General features: G+C 39.7%; 1 protein-coding gene across 5 annotated transcripts in view; it reads left to right on the forward strand.

Moving 5' to 3' along the window:
• The first annotated feature begins 6,778 nt into the window (after window positions 1-6,778).
• Window positions 6,779-20,355, forward strand: part of LOC105710357 (leptin receptor) — an 88,185-nt gene continuing 74,608 nt past the window's right edge. Inside the window, exon 1 of one of the 5 annotated variants that reach the window (XM_012442665.2) lies at window positions 6,779-6,856. The gene's annotated coding sequence lies outside the window, so the exon portion shown is untranslated. Of the gene's footprint in view, window positions 6,857-7,093; window positions 7,112-8,151; window positions 8,191-20,355 lie in introns of those variants that run through there. The other 4 variants (XM_064372451.1, XM_064372447.1, XM_064372450.1 and 1 more) reach the window with 4 other exon arrangements.

Below are 20,355 nucleotides of genomic sequence, written 5' to 3' on the forward strand. Positions count from 1 at the left end.
CTGGCAGTGAATCCTTAAGTTTTGCAGAGAACATTTTAAGTCCTCAAGTCCTGGCACCTTTTGGTTTCACAATTCTTTCCTTAATTTATATCTTTCATTTTATATCTTACTATAAGCAGTGAGAAACCAAAATGTGCCTTCAACACTGCTTGAAAATCTCATTTATATGCCCAATTTCATTGTTTACAAATTCTGCTTTCCACACACCTGCAGGATACAATTTTGCTAAGCTTTCTATCACTATAGAACAAGTATCACCCTTCCTCCAGTTTCCAATAACATGCTTCTCATTTCCGTCTGAGTCCTCACTAACAGCCATTTCTCTCCTCCTTCCTTCCTTCTTTCCTTTCCTTCTTCTCTTTCTTTTTTTTTTTGAGACAGAGTCTCACTCTGTCACCAGGCACCAGGCTGGAGTGCAGTGGTGCGATCTTGGCTCAATGCAAACTCCGGCTCCCAGGTTCAAGCAATTCTCCTGCCTCAGCCTCCCAAGTAGCTGAGACTACAGGCACATGCCACCATGCCAGCCGATTTTTGTATTTTTAGTAGAGATGGGGTTTCGCCATGTTGGCCAGGATGGTCTCGATCTCTTGTCCTCATGATCCACCTGTCTTGGTCTCCCAAAGTGCTGGGATTATAGGCATGAGCCACTGCGCCCGGCCTCTCTTTCTTTCCTCCTCCCCTCCCCTCCCTTCCCCTTCCCTCCCCTTCTTCCCTCCCTTTCCTTTCCTTTCCTTTGCAATGGCATGATCTCAACTTACTGCCTCCACCTCCCAGGCTCAAGCGATCTTCCCACCTCAGTCTCCTGAGTAGCTGGAACTACAGGTGCACACCACTGCACCCTGCTAATTTTTGTATTTTTAGTAAAGACAGGGTTTTGCCATGATGCCCAGGCTGGTCCCAAACTCTTGGGCTCAAGTGATCCACCTGACTCAGCTTCCTAAAGTGCTGGGATTACAGATGTGAGCCACCATGCCTGGTCTCCAGCAGCCACTTTCATGTCCAGGTTTCTATCAGTAGCCTTTTAATAATGATTTAGGTATTCTCTAAGGTCATATATATTTTCTCTACCTTGCTTCTCACTTCCTTCTGAAGCAGAGTTGTTAAAATCTGTATTTCTACTAAAAGTCTAAGATAGGCTTCTATCTCTCTAAGCAGACTTTTAGTAGAAATATGGATTCTAACAACTCTGCTTCATCAGAAGGAAGTGAGAAGGTCATTCAGGCTGCAGTACAGTGGTGTGATCACAGCTCACTGCAGCCTTGACTTCTGAGTTTGAGCAATCCTGCCACTTCTGCCTCCCAAATACCTAAGATTACAGGTCTGCTCCACCAAGCCTGGCTAATTTACAAAAAAAAAAAAAGTTTTTAAATGTAGGGTCTTGGTATGATGCACAGGTCTTGGTATGATGCACAGGTCTTGAACTCCTGACCTTAACTGATTCCAGGACTGGCCTCCCTTGGACTCCCAAAGTGTTGGGATTACAGGTGTGAGCCACCATGCCTGGACTTAACCAGTTTGCCCAGAGAATACCCACCAGTGGCACTTGTAGCTGTAGCATTTATCCCAAGATAACTTTGCCACGAAATATGCTTTTATTATTATTTTTGCATCCCTCTGGTATATCGACTTCAGAAACAAAAGACATCATTCTATTTACTGCATTCTGTTTTTAGTAGTGGATTTCCATTTAGTAATTCTCAATCGCTGAAAATGTCAAATCCTCGAAAACGTAGCATTCCTCTGGATGACGTTAACATCATTCTTGAAGAGTTGTTGGCCGAATATTCATTTGATGAATCTGCTTTTTCTGTAATCGACGATTCTGATGATTCAGACGATGCTGGTGTTAGTTCTGTTTGGAAATAACTCCAAGACCAGTTTTTATATTTTGTTTTTACATTGAAAATCAGTCAGATTTGCTTCAGCTTTAAAGAATGTGTTTAATATAAAATTAAATGAGCACTGGCAGCGAGCTGCACTTTTTTTTCCTGAATGGAAAAAGGGTTAAAGCCTTTTGTCCAATAGAAAACCCTTAAAACGGTCATCTGAATGAAAGATCTGACAGAACCACGCCCACCCTGGTTATCTAGGATGACCTCTTTTCTGTATAGTCAACTGATTATGGACTTTAATCACATCTAAAAAATGCCATCTAGCAACTCCTGGATTAGTGTTTGATTACATAATTGGAGACTTCAGCCAAGCCATTTTGAAGCATCAAAAAGACTGTCACAGTGTCTTCTATCACTTATTCCATTAACCAAAGCTGCTACCATGCATAACACAATAATTTATTTTCACTTGGACATTTAGGTTTTAAAGGGATTTATTCTCAGAGATATGTCAAGAATCAAGATAGAAATAGTTCTATATCATTGGCTTATTGAACACAATAATTCTTGAATTAGCAGTTACAACTTTACAAGTTGTAAATTGTTTTTCCATGAGGACTTAAATGTTTTATGTTCATTAAATACAAATTTCTTTTTGCTGGAAATGGCATTGGTACTATTTAAATAGTGTATTGCTGTCTGGGCATGGTGGCTCACACCTGTAATCCCAGCATTTTGGAAGGCTGAGGCGGGCAGATCACTTGACGTCAGGAGTTTGAGACCAGCCCAGCCAATGTTGTGAAACCCTGTCTCTCCTAAAAACACAAAAAAAGGCAGGCATGGTGGTGGGTGCCTGTAATCCCAGCTAATCGGGAGGCATTTATATGCATTTTTGAATGCAAATTTTTAAGATGTGTGTGGTAATTAGACATATAATCATAATTATTATTTTATTCTGAAAAACTTTCCAAGACATTTAGAGTATCATGGCCAAGGTGAGTCACTGTTTTATTTAAAACTATGGTCAGTTCAACCACAAATCTTTCTGAGTGTCTATTGTAGTGAATATACGTGCTTTTCCCTTTCTACTTCCCCATCAATAAAATCACCCTAATTTTATTTTTTTAGGTTCCACTTCCCCCCCAACCCTCAGTAATTTGGTTAGGGTAAGACTCACCCTCCTCATTTCCCCCATTTTCCAGGTCAGGTGAGATAATTGGGCAGTCATCATATTCCAACTCACTGGCCACATGACTGGTGCAGGGATGGTCCTGTAACTCATGTAAGTCAATGAAAGAGACCCAATTTGGTAATTATTAAGATATAGATTGACTGCTTAAAATGGTAAGAGTGGAAGAGTAAGAAGGAAAGCCAAAGAGAAAAGAGTCGAGCCAGGAAGAAAGCGGAGTCATTGAAATCACTATTTGTAAAGAGTTTCAAGAAGTGACATATCAATATTCTCAGTAGTTGAGCAATATTTATGTTTTTGAAACTAACAACTAAAATACTTGGATACAATAGTTCACCTGATTTAAGTAACTATAATTTCAGTCATGATTGATTGTTCCCAGCAGGATCCATATCTGTGTAAATGGGCATAGTATGGATTTCTTTTCAAAAGAGAAGATAGGTGATCTCATTAATTTTTCTTTCACATCAAAGCTTTCCTTTTAGAGTTTTTTTTCCGTTCTCTAAAGAGAATACTGAATGAGTCAGGGTGTTAAGCTGCTTTGCCCTAGTAAATTCTATCTTCTTATTATAGAGATGTTTTTCACCGTAGTAATAATTTGCTTAGCTGCTTGGCAGTGATTTATTTTTACTCATGTATTCATTCACAGCTCTTTATCAGGCTTCAGGTATGTACCAAATATTGTGCCAGATGAAATGAGATTCAAAGGTGTCTCCTAACCTAGAATGTAAATTCTATAAGGACTTTCTGACTCGGAGCCTAGTCTAGAGCAGACACTCAGTATTGGCACATTATCAGAAGTCTGTACATATGTATTTAGGATGCATTTCTATAACAATGGTCACTTTGAGGCACTATGCTTGACCTTCAAGTATTGCCTGCAACTCAAACACAAATTGAGGGTTTGAGCCTTTGTACTTGTTTCGTACAGGGCAGTTATTCTTCAAAATGCCCAGGTTTATGATACTTATTTTTAGTTTTTATTATTTATTTACTTTTTTGAGATGGAGTCTCACTGTTACTCAGGCTGGAGTGCAGTGGCGTGATTTCGGTTCACTGCAACCTCTGCCTTCTGGATTCAGGCGACTCTCCTGCCTCAGCCTCCCAAGTAGCTGGGATTACAGGTGTGCATCACCACACCCAGCTAATTTTTATATTTTTAATGGAGATGGGATTTCACCATGTTGCTGGTCTCGAACTCCTGGGCTCAAGTGGTCTGCCTGCTTCAGTCTCTCAAAGTGCTGGGATTACAGGCATGAGCCACCGTGCCTGGCAATACTTATTTCTAGTAGTTCACAGTGAAATAATTAATTATATTTAGTGTCAATACAATTTCAAATAATGATGCTGGAATGACACCTGATACCAGAGTAGACAATGATTTTGATCTCTACTAGTTAGTTATAGTGGTTAAAGTGACTTCATGCTAAAAATGCCCACATCCCAATTCCTGGAACCTGTGGATGTGACCTTATTTGGAAAAACGGTCTTTGCAGATGTAACTAAGTTAAGAATTTTGAGATGAGACCAGCCTGAATTATCTGGTTGGTCCCTAAATCCAATGACAAATGCCCTTTACAACAAAAAGAAGAGGAGGTAGCACAGACACAAAGAAGGCACGTGAAGATGGAGGCAGAGACTGGAGTTATGTGGCCACAAGCCAAGGAATTCCTGAAGCCATCAGAATTCCTGGAAGGACGGATTTTCCCCTAGAGCCTTGGGAGTGAGTACAGACCTGCTGACACCTTGACTTTAAACTTTTAGCCTCCAGAGCAATGAGAGAATAAATCTCTGAGCATCAAGTTTGTGATAATTTGTTATAGCAGCCCTAGGAAACTAATATGTTAGTTTGTACTGATTATTCAATTAAAGATGCTTTTTGTATTGTTTTCTTTCCTAATAGTCTGGGGAAATCTACCTCAATTCTTGTCTCCATCCAATAGACACCTGTCTATTGAGGTTTGGTGGAAATCCAAGGGTTAATTCTTTTCTTGGTTATTTTTTTGCCAATGACAGATACCACTGAAAGCCCATTTGGTATACAAATATGACATTTCTGAATAAAGTGGCTTCAGCAAGTGGTCTGGAGATCCAAGTGCTATTCAAAAAAGTGACACTGGTCCTGAGAGGCGATTCCTATGAAGGAGAAGCTTCATTTGCAAAATTACAGCAAGGTTCCTTCCATAATGCACAGCAGCTGGGCCAGGGAGCCAGGAGATCATCTCTGGGCCACTTCTGGCCTACCCATCTCTGGGCCACTTTCTGCAACTCACTTTCCCTGTATGCCTGGAACGCTTCTTCCTGTGAGGGCATTAATCAAATTAAGCGGAGGTCTTTAAAAATTAGCCATCCACCCAATCTAGAGAATGCCCATTTCTCTCCGTTCTTTCTCCCTTACTCTGTTAGTTTTCTTCATATCACCCAGCACTACTGGTAATTGTATGAATAGGTGCTTATCTGTCTGTCCTCCCACCCCAACTCTAAGTTCAGGGAACACTATAACTGAACCTAGTATATTGTCTGGCACATAGTACCTCCTCAATAAAGATGTATTTAATACATAGACAAATAATGAATGAACATTTTGAAAGGAGAGCTGGAAAATGTCTATTTACTTTGGAGTTGGAATCAGACTGTTCAAGGATACATTTAAAAAAATGTGCTACGTCAAACATCATTGAATCTCAGGATTGAAAGAGTGGTGGTCATATGGCTCCAATCCCCTTCAAACACCCCACCCACCAGATGCGCGAATGCCTTCAGCCTGCCTGACACACATGACAAAGAAGATGCTGGCGGAAGCATCCCTGGTATCGGGAAACTCACGACCTCACTACTTTTGATCTTTTCCATTTAGCTTTCTTCTCCGACTCCTCCCACTTCTTGCAATCTTTTAATTGTAGCATTTTACACACCTGCTGCTGCAGAGTTCCGGAGGGACAGGGGAACCCCAGTGCTTAGCTCAAGCCTGCAGCCAGCGACGCAGGGTAGCGAGGGACTGCCTGCCGGGGAACTCGCGGCGCCGTGTGCCTGCTGGGTTCGCCCGGGCTCTGGGCCTCCCTGCGGGCAGCGCGTCCTCCTCTCAGCCCCGGGTCTCTCCTCCCGCAGATCCGCGGCCACCCACAGCGGCGTTCCCAGCCGCCGTCCCGGGCCACCGGCGCGGCCACTCTCGCCGCTCGAGTCCGCTCCTCCCGCTCAAGAGCGGCTGCGGAGGGCGGGGGGCGCACGGGCGCGGCCACCCGACTCTTTCCTCCCTTCTCCGCCCCGCAGCCCGCTCCTGCTCAGCCCCTCCTCCCCACGCACTCGGCTGCCCTCCTCTCTCCTGAGAGTTGCCCCGCACCTTGGGCGAGGAGTTCGGAGCGACCCCATCGCAGAGCCCACGGCCGGCCGAGCGCGCGCGACGCAGGTGCCCGAGCCCCGGCGCCGCCGCCATCTCTGCCTTCCGTCGAGTTGGACCCCGGGATCGAGGTGGGACCCGCTTCCCTCTCCGGCACCCACTATTGCCACCTCTTCCCGCTCCGGGTAACTTGAGAATGGGGCGTTGGGACGCGCGTGGCAGGCGCGGAGCCCCGCTGGCCGCTTAGGGACCGGGAGTCCGGGGCAGCTCAGCGGGACCACCAGAGGGTGGTCTGGCGGGAGGCGGGGGCGCGGTGGGTGCGACGCAGGGCGACTCTCGGCTCCCGTGGGGCGAGGAGGATCTGGGCGCAGGCTGAGAGCTGCCGGCCGCGCCTGGCGCGCACCTGCCCCGGGCCACTGAAAGGGAATGCCACCCTGCCAACTTCTTTTCCAGGCTTCCTGCCTACTTTGGAAACTGAAGGGACTGCCACCTAAAACGGTAAGCCCTGGGGCCCTGAAGAGGATTTAGGAGTTCAATGACAAGGGAAAAAAAGATTGTGCTGTAGGGATGGTTTAGACCTCAGATCTTGTTTCCCACCTCTCCCCTTCCCTGCTAGCAAATTAAACAGCAGCAGCAGCAAAACCCCAAACCCAATTCCAACCAACCACTTACTGGAAGAGATCTGTAGTGGTGAGAGAAAGAGACCCAACTCGCGGCGCCGTGTGCCTGCTGGGTTTCCATTGCAAACCCCGGGTATAGTGCCATTTAAAAATTGTTTATTTCTGGTGTTATTTCTAGGACTTGCAAACAGATTAGAATTCTGGGCTCTTGTAAGCCTGATGGAGTTCTTTATACTGAAGGGTTGCCTGGGGTGTCCATTAACATTTATTTCTGTAAGTGTTAAAGTTTATTGAAACAAATACTCTTTCACGGCTCTGGACTTGGAATCAGAAAATCTGACTTTTGGTATGATTTCCTATTTATTATCTATGACACTGTGGTTAGTTTAACCTCAGTGGGCCTCAGTTTCCTCAGTTTTTCAAATTAGAGGGTTGGCTTAAGATGATTTCTGAGGGCTTTTTGAGAATATCCAAGGTATGCCCCAGATTTAAAAAGTATAATTCTTTAACTCTTTTAACTTGTTACAAACATTACTAGTTTCATAATTTCATGAAATAAAAACAATCTATTAATCTAGTTTATATGCACTTATCACTTAGGCTTTTAGGATTTTCCAACCAAAAGGTGTAGAGAAAAACATTTATAAATAGCTATAAAGAAATATGAAGAATATTTCTGCCTCTTTTTGCTGACTTTGAATTAAAACAATAAAACAATGTTTTCTCACCCATATTTGCTTTTATGCAATTTGGGAGAGTGGAGAGGATTTAAAGAAAAACATTTATAAAGAGCTCAGAAACATGTAGATTTATATCAATATTTACACCTTTCATATTACCTTAAATAATCTTTAAGTCAAAAATAAATGGCTTAACATAGCACTTATTCTCTTTCAGAATTGTACATCTGGAGGAAATGAAACTGTGTTTGGAGTAAAACAAACATTGCACCTTTCCTATCAATTCTTGTTCTTGAACAGTGCTTGCTACTTTTTAGCATAAAGTTGTGGGCAGAATGTTAAAAATTGGTTTCAGATCACTTCCGAGCCTCTGAAATTTAAGCACAATAGCACAGATGCCAATTTTAGTAATGCAGTTAGTCTCCTTGGAATGAATCCCAGAAAACAGCAGAGGTTAACTCAACAGATAAACCAGAAATTAGGAATGGACACACACACACCAAAGTTGTACAGTGAGTATGTACTGCAAAGGGTTCGTGTACTTTTTACTTTCTTTTTGATTAAAAGAGAATGTCAGCTTGTTTTAGCAGACAGAGAATGTTAGAATAGCTTCTGTTGTGACTTCTAATGTCTTATCAGTAGCATTTTCAAGATTATTTGAAACTTAGTCATCACTAGTAAGGGTAGGTTTAAGAATATTTCTGCCTTTTTTTGGTGGCTTTGAATTAAAGTAATAAAACAATGTTTTCTCACCCACGTGTGCTTTGTATGCAATTTGGGAGAGTGGAGTGGATTCAAAGTACTCTTTTATGAGCACATTTTAACTTATTTTCAGTGCCATTTTGCCTTTGGGCTGGAAATGTCATAAGTTATTCAGGCATTTATCTTCTCTCATATTCTCTAGTGAAGTAGAGAGAGTCATCTCCTTTGAAACTGATGCTCAGAGATTCAAGCAAATTGCTTGTTGAATGAACAGGGAATCATAGAACTCAAATATACCCTGGCTGCTAGTCATTTCGAAAACAAATGAAACTGGATGGATCCAACAGTTCATGGTCCACAGCCAACTCATTCATGGCTTGGGAGTGTCATCATGGTTGGCAGAGGCTCTGTTTCTCTTTCGTAATGTGAGGACTTACTCTCTCACCAATTTACTGAGAAAAAAGTAATCTCTTCACACTTAGATCACTATTATCGGACTAAATGGTGTGTATTTGTGAAGCGCAATATTTCTGGGAGGTCTTGGAAATAAATACTCAGAGTATCTAGAAAAAAAAGAATTATCTTGGCAGATATTGTACTGCATTTTTCATACTGAGAGCAAAACACACCCTCTTAAAAAGTATGTCCTGTGGAGTTAAAAATGAAGAAAAAGGCTTATAGTCTGCTCTAATTCTTAAGATTATGTGATTTACGAATTCCAGTTTTAATTAAATTAGAAAGTTGCAAATGTTCACCTACTGGTCAGACTTAGTACATACAACCTTTTGGAGTTTCTATTCAAATACGATCTGTTTATAGTTTGGAATATTCCTTCTCAAACATGTTTTTTGTTTTTCATAGAGATGGAGTCTTGCTATGTTGCCCAGGCTGATTTAATACTTTTTGTGCCTTAATGGTGATAACAGGTAATAACCTGTTATCTTCACACATAATCTTATTAATATGTAAAACATTTTAAACTACAAATCCTATATAACTGTAAAAAAGATCTTTAAAAAATTTGAACTGTAACAAATGTAAGGAGAAGTATATAAAACAAATTTATTGGTTGACAGATAATAGGACAAATCATTATAACAGGTAATTTTAAGGCAAATTTTCCACTACTCACCACCCCCAAAAAAGAACGTTGCAAGTACCCCAAAACTTCTTGTTTGTTTCTTCTTCAAGTCTAATTTTACCTTTTAAAAAAAAGTTTTATATGATTATAATAGTCATTTGTTCATAGATTATTTTGATTAACATTATGTTTGTGAGATTAAGCAATTTCTTCTCTCTTCTTTAGAGCAACATTTTTTAAAAGAGTTGTCTCTATTCTCTGTCTCCAATTATTCTCTTCACAGTGTTTAAAAAACCCATTCCTATTAATCCTTTGTTTTCACTATTTTGCTACTACATCAAGGTCTGCTGCTGTCAAGTTCACCAATGACATTACCTTTGCTCATTCAATAGTCAGCTGTCAGTGTTCATTTTACTTCACTATTGGTAGCATTGTCACAGTTACGACTCTGCTCCTTCAAACAGTCCCTTACTGACTTGCAGGACACCATGCAATCTTGATTTTTCTTCTTCTTCACTGGCTACTCCTTTCTGTCTCCTATGCTGGTCTCTCCTCTTCTCTTAGAGGTTTTGACGTTGGAGTACGTTAAGGTTTAACTCTTTTCTCTCTATGCTTTTTGATGATTTCATACAGTCTCTGTGTGTGTCTGTTGATGACTCCAAAAACGATAGCTCAAACCTTGACTCCTCCCTCTGGACTTCAGATCTTTATATCCGGCGGTCTACTGAGCATTTCCATTTGAATGTCTAGTGGGCATCTCCAGTTCACTATTCTCCAAATGGAATCTTTATCTTTCCCAAACCTGCCCTATCTGCAGTCTTCCTCATCTCCATCTTTCAAGCTAGTTAGGCCCCAAACCTTGGCATCATCTATGATTCCTCCTATTCTCTTATACCTCATATATAATGTGTTGGGAAATTCTCTCTGCTCTGTCTTCAAAACAAATCCAGAGTGTAATGACTTCTCATTACTTCCATGGCTCTGTTACAGGAAAGGGGGTCTCAATCCAGACCCCAAGAGAGGGTTTCTGGATCTCGTGCAGGAAATAATTCAGGGAAATTAGGTGGAGTAAAGTGAAAACAAGTTTATTAGGAAAGTAAAGGAATAAAAGAATGGCTACTCCATAGACAGAGCAGCCCCAAGGTCTGCTGGTTGCCCATTTTTGTGGTTATTTCTTGATGATATGCAGAAAAGGGGGTGGATTATTATTTTTAGACCATATAGGGTAACTTCCTGATGTTGCCATGGCATTTGTAAACTGTCATGGCACCGGTGGGAGTGTAGTAGCGAGGCCCTCCAGAGGTCACTCTCAGGGCCATCTTGATTTTGGTGGGTTTTGGCCACCTTCTTTACTGCAACCTGTTTAATCAGCAAGGTCTTTATGACCTGTATTTTGTCCCAACCTCCTATCTTATCCTGTGACTTAGACTGCCTTAACTGTCTGGGAATGCAGCCCAGTAGGTCTCAGCTTTATGTTACCTAGCTCCTACTCAAGATGGAGTTGCTCTGGTTCAGACTCCTCTGACAGCTCCCACCCTAGTACAAGATGCCATCAGCTCTCACATGGGTTATTGAAAGGACCTCCAAACTGTCTCCCTGCTTTTATCTTTTTCCCTCTTCAGTACATTCTCAAAATAGCAGTCAGAACTCCCCTTTTATAATATATGTCGGATCATGTCACTTTTCTGCTCCAAACTCTCCGTGGATTTCTGGTTCACACGGAGTAAAAACCAAAGTCTTTAGGATAACCTACAAGGCCCCTACCTGATCTTTCTGCCTGCCACTTTATCTGGTCTCATTTCCTCCTAGTCTTCCTTTCACTTTACTCAGTTCTAGCCACACTGGGCTCCTTGCTATTTCTTGACTATATTAGAAACTATCTTTTCATTTTAGCTTTCCCTGCCTTCAATGCTTGTCCTCCAGATTTCTACATGGTTTGTTACTGTCATTTCTTTTAAGTCTTCGTTCAAATGTCTCCTTTTCAATGAGGCCTACTCTGATTACGGTGTTTAAAACTACGTATCTTCTTATCTTGCAATATATTCTTTTTCCTTTCCTTTCCTTTGTGTCTCCCTATATCATTTTTTTACCTTATAAAATACTGTACAACTTCTTAATTATCATATTTTTGTCCCATTTCCACTAGAATGTACACTCTACAAGGGCAGAATTTTTTCCTGCTTTACTCACTGTTATGTCTCTAGTGTGTGAAATAGGGCCGAACATGTAAGAAGTGCTCAATAATTTTTTTTGTTGATTGAATGCTATTGTTTGTTCATTTTTATTGCTGCATATATTCCATTGTATAAATATAACACATTAATTTAAAAAATGAATTCTGATTATTCATATTTAGTTTCCTTCCTTTTTCCTTATCTCACTTGTCACTTCATTTAGACAATGATCCTGATACAGGAAGTGTTAAAATGTTGTGAATCTTAGAAGGGGTACAATACTACTCCCTTCCTTTGTATTTCTTGCAGTTCAACTAAAATCTCACCTCTCATTGGACCCTAGGGCTTTGTTAGTAGCTATTTTCTCTGAAATCCCATAGTACTTTATTTAATAAAAGGAACTAAATAATAATTTGGGGTGAAAATAATCCATGTACATAGTTTGAAAAACTTACTTAAATATAAAGCAGTACCTCTGCCTTACTACCTCCACTTGACCCTGGGACCAACTAGTCTGAACCATTTCTGGTTTTAATTCTTCCTCTAGGGCTAAATTGTGTTTATACTGCCTGCTTTTTTTTTTTTTCATTTATCATTTAAGCAGTTACCACAGTAGAAGATAATTTAGCCTACTCATTTCACCTCCTTTCTTTTTTGCTCCTCCACATACAATTGTATTAATTTTATGAGCTCCCTTTTGCACTTGTCATTTCCACCATGATGTTTGTTCCATTAACTACAGGCAGTTTCTCTTGACCCCCTGCTTCATGAGATTGGGATATTTCACCCTTTGTCCTCTCACCATCTCTCTTTGTATCACCTAAATTTGACAACTGTATGGTGAAAGTATTGATAATATTTTAGGTTTAGTATTTGTAATTAAATTTTGTATTTTTGTCTATTGGTTGGCCCTAAAAGTTGAAAAATTAAAAGTAGTATTAAGGTTATTATGACCCTGTAAATGTTGTTTACTGCAGAATCAAGAAGTATTCATTTGTTCAGTATTGGCTCCTGAGCCACCAAAAGAAGAATTTATGAGAAACCACTTTTCTTTATAAATTACTCAGTCTCAGGTTTTCCTTTTTAAAACAAACAAGAATGGACTAAGACACTAATGTTTTGGAAATTTGTTTAAATTTGTCTTTTGCTGCTGGTCTCTCTCTCATTCTCTGTCTTGTAGTGGGTTGATAGCATTTACTATAATTCTCAAAGTATCTCAGGGACAGATCAGTTTGTTTAGTTTACCTTTCTTTTTTTTTTTTTTTGAGATACTCTGTTGTCTAGGCTGTAGTACAATGGTGCGATTTCAGCTCAAGTGATTCTCATGCCTCAGTCTCTTGAGTAGCTAGGACTACAGGCATATAGCACCATGCCCGGCTAATTTTTATGTTTTTAGTAGAGATGGGGTTTTGCAGGCTGGTCTCAATCTCCTGGCCTCAAGTGATCTGCCTGCCTTGGCCTTCCAGAGTGCTAGGATTACAGGTGTGAGTCACCATACCCGGCCCGTTTACCATCTTGAACCTGAAATCCCATTGTGCTTTATTCATTTTGGTATTATAGTGCTTTGACATGTAAAAAAATTAATACAATGTAATTTCTTTAGGTAAATAAATTTTAATTTCTGCATTTCCAGCATCACATGTGGTATCTTGCATTTTATTGAATATCCAGTTAATGTTTAAATGAGTCAATTTATGTATAGATTTTAAATTATACTGTAGGTAAGATGCCTACTCTGACTCAACTTTGTTGACTTTATGGTACCTACATCTATGAATCATAGCTTATCCTTATGCATTTTTTAGGAATTAATATGTGACAAGATCACACAGTAATATCAGAAATTAAAAGTACTTGAAATTATGTTTTCAAAGTGACAAATGCTTATGCCAGGATTTTGGAAGTTTTTTTTTTTATTTAAAAAATAATTTAAGTCTTTAACGGCTACTTGATGGGAATAACATGACTAATTCATATTCCAAGTGAATAAATAAAAGTAAGCATACTTAAAGGGACAAGGTACTAGAAATAGATCAGGCTATATTTATTTTATTAAATTTTTGATACTTGAAGAAATAGTGTTTTTCAGTTGTATTTAAATTAAATTCTTAAATGCTTATTTAAGTGAGAGATAGATGCTTATCTAACAAAAAGTAAAAGCAAAAATTAGTGGCATTTGGAGCTCATTGAGTTAACTCATCAAAGCAACATTATTGTCAGAATTCAATTTCTTGCTTATAACCTTCCTACATGCTCAGAAATATTTTGAGATCCATGGAGCAAGTTGTAAATAATTTCATTTCTGCTCAAACACTGATTGAGACTGTTCTGTTTTATATTTAAGAAGAATTTGATAGGTAAAAATGACACAAATAATCATTTACAATAAAAATAGAACAGTCTGATCTTCCTTTGAAAACCCAAATTATGATTATTCAGTAGAATATAGATTTAGATTTTTTTTATAGTAATAACTGAAGAGTAAGCATTATTAATATGCTTACTGTGCTGGGCATATGATGCAAATTGAATTACTGCCTGCACACCCATACATCATGGATGTATCATTTAGAACAGACTGTGGATTTGTCTTTGTATACTTTATACAGATTTCTTCAAATAGTTGTATATTTCAACATAGGCTTTTTTTTTCTTTTCTAATTTCAAAGTGCTATTTTTCTTTTTAAACACAAGAATAAACATCTACATTAATTATTTATTATCTACATTAATTGATTGAACAACTTTTTATGAGTACTTACTATGTTCCAGAGAATATATTAGAGGGCTCATTTTTCAGAAATCGAATACTGATGAGAAACATTGTGCCTATGCTTTTTTTTTTTTAATTAGACTTTAAGTTCTGGGATACATGTGCAAAATGTGCAGGTTTGTTACGTAGGTGTGCATGTGCCATGGTGGTTACTGCACCCATCAACTCATCACTTACACTAGGTATTTCTCCTAATTGCTATCCCTGCCCTAGCTGTCCACTCCTCGACAGGCCCCAGTGTGTGATGTTCCCCTCCCTGTGTCCATGTGTTCTCATTGTTCAACTCCCACTTATGAGAGAGAACATGTGGTGTTTGGTTTTCTGTTCCTGTGTTAGTTTGCTGAGAATGGTGGTTTCCAGCTTCATCCATGTCCCTGCAAAGGACATGAACTCAACCTTTTTTATGGCTGCATAGTATTCCATGGTGTATACATGCCACATTTTCTTTATACAGTCTGTCATTGATGGACTGGGCATTTGGGTTGATTCCAAGTCTTTGCGATTGTGAATAGTGGCACAATAAACATACATGTACATGTGTCTTTATAGTAGAATGATTTATAATCCTTTGGGTATACACCCAGGAATGGGATTGCTGGGTCAAATGGTATTTCTGATTCTAGATCCTTGAGGAATTGCCACACTGTCTTCCACAATGGTTGAACGAATTTACACTCCCACCAACAGTGTAAAAGCGTTCCTATTTCTCCACATCCTCTCTAACATCTGTTGTTTCCTGACTTTTTAATTATCATCATCTGAACTGGCGTGAGTGAGATGGTATCTTACTGTGGTTTTGATTTGCATTTCTCTAATGACCAGCGATGATGAGCTTTTTTTCATGTTTGTTGGTTTCATAAATGTCATTTTTTGAGAAGTGTCTGCTCATATCCTTTGCCCACTTTTTGATGCGTTTGTTTGTTTTTTTTCTTGTAAATTTGTTTAAGTTCCTTGTAGATTCTGGATATTAGCCCTTTGTCAGATGGATAGATTGCAAAAATTTTTTCCTATTCTGTAGGTTGCCTGTTTGCTCTGATGATAGTTTCTTTTGCTGTTCAGAAGCTCTTTAGTTTAATTAGATCTCATTTATCATTTTATTGCTTTTGGTGTTTAAGTCAGGAAGTCTTTGCTCATGCCTATGTCCTGAATGGTATTGCCTAGGTTTTCCTCTAGGGTTTTTATGGTGTTAGGTCTTAGGTTTAAGTCTTTAGTCCATCTTGAATCAATTTTTGTATAAGGTGTAAGGAAGGTGTCCAGTTTCAGTTTTCTGCATATGGCTAGCCAGTTTTCTCAACACCATTTATTAAATAGGGAATCCTTTCCCTATTGCTTGTTTTTGTCAGGATTGTCAAAGATCAGATGGCTGTAGATGTGTGGTGTTATTTCCAAGGCCTGTGTTCTGTTCCATTGGTCTATGTATCTGTTTTGGTACCAGTACTATGCTGTTTTGGTTACTGTAGCCTTGTAGTGTAGTTTGAAGTCAGGTAGCATGATGCCTCCAGCTTTGTTTTTTTGCTTAGGATTTTCTTGGCTATATGGGCTCTTTTTTGGTTCCATATGAAATTTAAAGTATTTTTTTTTCTAATTCTGTGAAGAAAGTCAGTGGTAGCTTGATGGGGAGAGCATTGAATCTGTAAATTACTTTGGGCGGTATGGCCATTTTTACAATGTTGATTCTTCCTAACCATGAGCATGGAATGTTTTTCTATTTAGTTGTGTCCTCTCTTATTTCCTTCAGCAGTGGTTAGTAGTTCTCCTTGAAGAGGTCCTTCACGTCCCTTGTAAGTTGTATTCCTGGGTATTTTATTGTCTTTGTAGCAATTGTGAATGGGAGTTCATGCACGATTTGGCTATTTGTCTATTATTGGTGTATAGGAATGCTTGTGATTTTTGAACATTGATTTTGTATCCTGAGACTTTGCTGAAGTTGCTTATCAACTTGAGGAGATTTTGGGCTGAGACAATGGGGTTTGCTTTTTTTTTTTTGAGATGGAGTCTCACTCTGTTGCCCAGGGTGGAGTGCTGTGGCATGATCCTGGCTCACTTCAACCTCTGCCTCCCTTGTTCAAGTCATTATCTGCCTCAGCCTCCCGAGTAGCTGGGATTACAGGCACCTGCCACCACGCCCAACTAATTTTTTGTATTTTTAGTAGAGATGAAGTTTCACCATCTTGGCCAGGCTGGTCTTGAACTCCTGACCTTGTGATCCACCTGCCTGAGCCTCCCAAAGTGCTGGGATTACAGGCATGAGCCACTACTGGGTTTTCTAATTGTACAATCATGTCATCTGCAAACAGAGACAATTTGACTTCCTCCTTTTTCTATTTGAATACCCTTTATTTCTTTCTCTTGCCTGATTGCCTTGGCCACAACTTCCAATACTATATTAAACAGCAATGGTGAGAGAGGGCATCCTTGTCTTGTGCCAGTTTTCAAGGGGAATGCTTCCAGCTTTTGCTCATTCAGTATGATATTGGCTGTAGGTTTGTCATAAATAGCTCTTATTATTTTGAGATACATTCTATTAGTACCTAGTTTGTTGAGAGTTTTTAGCATGAAGCCATGTTGAATTTTATCAAGGACCTTTTCTGCATCTATTGAGATAATCATATTGTTTTTGTCATTGGTTCTGTGTATGTGATGACATTTATTGATTTGAGTATGTTCAACCAGTCTTGTATCCCAGGAATGAAGCCGACTTGATTGTGATGGATAAGCTTTTTCATGTGCTTCTGGATTTGGTTTGCCAGTATTTTATCGAGGATTTTCATATTGAGGTTCATCAGGGATATTGGCCTGAAATTTTCTTTTTCTGTTCTGTTTATGCCAGGTTTTGGTATAGGATGATGCTGCCCTCATAAAATGAGTTAGGGAGGAGTACCCCTTTTTCTATTGTTTGGAATAGTTTCAGAAGGAATGGTACCAGCTCCTCTTTGTACGTCTGGTAGAATTAAGCTGTGAATCTGTCTGGTCCTGGGCTTTGTTTTGTTGGTAGGCTATTAATTACTGCCTCAATTTCAGACCTTGTTATTGATGTATTCAGGGATGAGACTTCTTCCTGGCTTGGCCTTGGGAGGGTGTATGTGTCCAGGAATTTATCCATTTCTTCTAGATTTTCTAGTTTATTTGCATAGAGGTGTTTATAGTATTCTCTGATGGTAGTTTGCATTTCTGTGTGATCAGTGGTAATATCCCCTTTATCATTTTTTATTGTGTCTATTTGATTCTTCTCTCTTTTCTTCTTTAATAGTGTGGCTAGTGGTCTATCTATTTTGTTAATCTTTTCAAAAGAAACCAGCTCCTGGATTTATTGATTTTTTTTTGAAAGGTTTTTCTTGTATCTCTCTCCTTTAGTTCTACTCTGATCTCAGTTATTTCTAGTCTTCTGCTGACTTTTGAATTCGTTTGCTCTTGCTTTTCTAGTTCTTTTAATTGTGATGTTAGTGTTTTGATTTTAGATCTTTCTGATGTGGGTATTTAGTGCTATAAATTTCTCTCTTAACACTGCTTTAGCTGTGTCCCAGAGATTTTGGTATGTTGTGTCTTTGTTCCCATTGGTTTCAAAGGGCTTACTTATTTCTGCACCTTAGTTTTGTTATTGACCCAGTAGTCATTCAGGAGTAGGTTGTTCCATTTCCATGTAGTTGTGTGGTTGTGAGTGAGTGTCTTAATCCTGAGTTCTAATTTGATTGCTCTGTATCTTCAAGACTTAGGATTTCCATTCTTTTGCATTTGCTGAGGAGTGTCTCTCTTCCAATTATGTGGTCAATTTTAGATTAAGTGTGATGTGGTTCTAAGAAGAATGTATATTCTGTTGATTTGGGGTAGAGAGTTCTGTAGATGTCTATTAGGTCCACTTGGTCCAGAGCTGAGTTCAAGTTCTGAATATGCTTTTTAATTTTCTGCCTCATGGATCTGTCTAACATTGACAGTGGGGTGTTAGAGTCTTCCACTATTATTGTGTAGGAGCCTAAGACTCTTTGTAGGTCTCTAAGAACTTGCTTTATGAATCTGGGTGCTCCTGTATTGGGTGCATATATATTTGGGATAGTTAGTTCTTCTTGTTGCAGTCATCCCTTTCCCACTATGTAATGTCCTTCTTTGTCTTTTTTGATCTTTGTTGGTTTAAAGTCTGTTTTATCAGAGAGTATGATTGCAATCCCTGCTTTTTTTTTTTTTTTTTTTTTTGCTTTTCATTTGGTTGGCGAATATTACTCCATCCATTTATTTTGAGCCTATGTGTTTCTTTGCATGTGAGATGGGTCTCCTGAATACAGCACACTGATGGGTCTTGACTATCCAATTTGCCAGTTTGTGTCTTTTAATTGGGCATTTAGCCTGTTTACATTTACGGTTAATATTGTCATGTGTGAATTTGATCCTGTCATTATGATGCTAGCTGGTTATTTTGCCTGTTAGTTGATGTACTTTCTTCATAGTGTCAATGGTCTTTACAATTTGGTATGTTTTTGCAGTGGCTGGTATCAGTTTTTCCTTTCCGTATTTAGTGCTTCCTTCAGGAGCTCTTGTAAGGCAGGCCTTATGATGACAAAATCGCTCAGCATTTGCTTGTCTGTAAAGGATTTTATTTCTCCTTCACTTATGAAGCTTAGTTTGGCTGGATGTAAAATTCTGGGTTGAAAATTCTTTTCTTTAAGAATTATCGAATATTGGCCCCCACTCTATTCTGGCTTATAGGGTTTCTGCAGAGAGATCCACTGTTAGTTTGATGGGCTTCCCTTTGTGGTAACCTGACCTTTCCCTCTGGCTGCCCTCAACATTTTTCCCTTCATTTCAATCTGATGATTATGCGTCTTGGGGTTGCTCTTCCTGAGGAGTATCTTTGTGGTGTTCTCTGTATTTCCTGAATTTGAATCCTGGCCTGTCTTGCTAGGTTGAGGAAGTTCTCCTGGATAACATTGTGAAGAGTGTTTCCAACTTGGTTCCATTCTCCCCATCAGTTTCAGGTACACCAGTCAAATGTAGGTTTGGGCTTTTCACATAGTCCCATACTTCTTGGAGGCTTTGTTTGTTCGTTTTCATTCTTTTTTCTCTAATCCTGTCTTCATGCTTTATTTCATCAAGTTGATCTTCAATCTGTGATATCCTTTCTTCCACTTGATCGATTTGGCTATCGATACTTGTGTATGCTTCACAGAGTTCTTGTGTTGTGTTTTTCTGCTCCATCAGGTCGTTTATGTTCTTCTGTAAACTGGATATTCTAGTTGGCAATTCCTCTATCCATATTTCAAGGTTCTTAGCTTCCTTGCATTGGGTTAGAGCATGCTCCTTTAGCTCGGAGGAGTTTATTACCCCCCTTCTGAAGCCTACTTCTGTCAATTCATCAAACTCATTCTCTGTCCAGTTTTGTTTCCTTGGTGGTGTGGAGTTATAATCCTTTGGAGGAGAAGAGGCATTCTGTTTTTTGGAATTTTCTGCCTTTTTGCATTGGTTTTCCCTCATCTTCGTGGATTTATCTACCTTTGATCTTTGATGTCGGCTACCTTTGGGTGGGGTTTTTGTGGGGACATCCTTTTTGTTAATGTTAATTCCTTTCTGTTTGTTAATTTTCCTTCTAACAGTCAGGCCACTCTGCTGCACGTCTGTTGGAGTTTGCTGGAGGTCCACTCCAGACCCTGTTTTCCTGGATATCACTTGTGTAGGCTGCAGAACAGCAAAGATTGCTGTCTGTTCCTTCCTCTGGAAACTTCGTCCCAGAGGGGCACCTGCCAGATGCCAGCCAAAGTACTCTTGTATGAGGTGTCTGTCAACCCCTGCTAGGAGGTGTCTCCCAGTCAGGAGACACAGGTGTCAGGGACCCACTTGAGGAGTCAGTCTGTCCCTTAGCAGAGCCTGAGTGCTGTTCTGGGAGATCTGCTGCTCTCTTCAGAGCCAGCAGGCAGGAACATTTAAGTCTGCTGAAGCTGCACCCACAGCCACACCTTTCCCCAGATGCTCTGTCTCAGG

This window comes from Aotus nancymaae, unplaced genomic scaffold (genome assembly GCF_030222135.1).
Source record: "Aotus nancymaae isolate 86718 unplaced genomic scaffold, 86718_ANA_hifiasm-v0.15.2.pri h1tg000007l, whole genome shotgun sequence".
NCBI lineage: Eukaryota > Metazoa > Chordata > Mammalia > Primates > Aotidae > Aotus > Aotus nancymaae.